The following is a 2,040-nucleotide window of genomic DNA, read 5'->3' as shown; positions in this document are numbered from 1 at the left end:
GTCATGGCATGATTAGAGGCATGAGGCGTGCCAAGGTACAGCAGGTCTGGGCAACAGTGAACCATCAGCTACAGCAAGGCCCGTGTGGCAAAAAAGACATGACATGAAATGGACATGCTGGTTAGAGCCTGATTATGAAAAGTCTTTCAGGCTGCATTAAGGAGATTGAGACTTTTCCTCTAAAGCACGGTGCTATCAAAAGCTCATGAGAACAGAGGAAAGGCAGCATCAGAGTTGAGTTCTGAAATTAATCAGACTAGAAGGGAAACAAAGGGAATCAGGGAGGACAGTCAAGTGACCCCTGCAAAGGCCCAGGAACAGGAGAGGAGGGTCATCCCCAGGCGGGGCAAAGGGGTGGGGAGGAGAGCACCTCCAGAGGCTGGCAGAGCATAAGAGGGCATGACAACCTGGCAGGACAACATCTCTCAGAGCTACTATAAATTTATGGCTGTGCCAAGGTCAAAATCTAAACAGGAAAAAGGAAAAAATAAAAAGCAAGAAATTCATATATTAGCAAACAGCTTTCAGAGAGGACAAAAGCAATTTACTGCTCTGAGTTTGCTCTTTGGACTCAACTTCGCAATATCATCTAGGAACCAGAGACTGAGGAGACCAGTTCCCCATGGGCCACCTCTGCGAAATCTAGACACCATTCACACAAAAGCCATTAATTCAGAAAGGAAACCAGGGAGCACACTGTCATTAAATGGCACATGGGGACTCCTGACCAGGCCAACTGCTTTGATCAGGTTGCCACATCGGCCAAGTTTCAGGGAGTGAGGGGACCAGGGTGGACTCATCTGGACCATGTGGTAGAAACAAGCCTACCCCAGAGCTGATCTGAATGCAGCGATGATTTAGCACATCATGGACTCCCTGAAGACAGGACTCTCAGAGGAAAGAATAAAGAATATTCGCCTCCCTGTTTAATCTAGTAATCTCCACAGGCCCAACATCAATCAGTCAGGATCCATCTGGAACTCGGCTCGTTCTCTCAGATGTATTCTCCTCAATTAAGTTTAGTGAAAAAGCACCCAGAGCGTTTTCTACCATAAAATGCTGATCATTCTTTCAGTAATGACTACCCAGAATCACACAGACCCAAGTTCCAGAAGAAAAGAAAGGAAAAGGAAAAGGAAAGGGAGAAACACAGACTATAGAAAACAAATTATGACATATGAGGGGTCCAAAAAATTCATAGAAAGATTCATGTTATCTTTTAATTCTGTTTTGCCACAAACATTTTAAAGTACCCTCATATTACACATTGGTATTATCTAGAACAGTTAAAATAATGAACTAAAACTATATATACCAGGGATTAATCTCAAAATCATTTTTTAAAAAGGAAGGTGGATTGTGTCATTCACATAAATAATGTTTATAAAACAGTATAAATAATCATTATGAATACATTATATGTATACATAAGTAGTAAAAGTATATAACAATATCACATAAGTGAAAGCTGAGGACACTGTTACATAGCCCGATCTCTAGGTAGCTAGCTGTTCAGTTTCCCTCTTGGTCAATCCCTCCTCTCTTAGCACGTCACCCTCATCAGGAAAAAATTAAAAAGGTTTCACTACTTGAGTAGAGCCTTGACTAAAGTGCCTGACTTCCCTAAGAAATTTAATTCATGAAGTCAAAATAAATATGGAGTTTTGTTCAGTTAAATTTTACGACATGAGAATTGCTGAAAAGAAAATAATTATTACCATGTGGGGTATTTTTGGTTTATCTTAAATATTAGAAATCTGTTTTTCACTCAAGAAAAAAATATATATTTTTGGAAAAAAATATATAGGCTATGAACTTTTCTGAACCTTTGCTACAGGGTTCCAGCTAAAATAGCAAAACAGATTGCCTTGAGGAAATTAAATATTTTGCCTTTAAAAAATTATCTGTCTTTTCTCCTTCAAAATATATCACTATTAACTTCTTACAAACAGGAACTATTTTTTCCCTTGCTGTCATACAGATTTAACATATATATTCAACTCTGGGGAGCGAGAGAAGAAAAAAATCATGGGCAAAAAA

At 39.2% G+C, this 2,040-nt stretch overlaps 1 protein-coding gene across 1 annotated transcript in view; it reads right to left on the bottom strand.

The window, feature by feature from the left end:
• VAV3 (vav 3 guanine nucleotide exchange factor) overlaps positions 1–2,040 on the bottom strand; it is a 204,222-nt gene that overhangs the window by 145,905 nt on the left and 56,277 nt on the right. The window lies entirely within an intron of this gene.

This window comes from Galeopterus variegatus, unplaced genomic scaffold (genome assembly GCF_000696425.1).
Source record: "Galeopterus variegatus unplaced genomic scaffold, G_variegatus-3.0.2 Scaffold2256, whole genome shotgun sequence".
Lineage (NCBI taxonomy): Eukaryota > Metazoa > Chordata > Mammalia > Dermoptera > Cynocephalidae > Galeopterus > Galeopterus variegatus.
The sequence above is the reverse complement of the archived record's forward strand: the minus strand, read 5'-3'. Positions and strand labels throughout refer to the sequence as shown.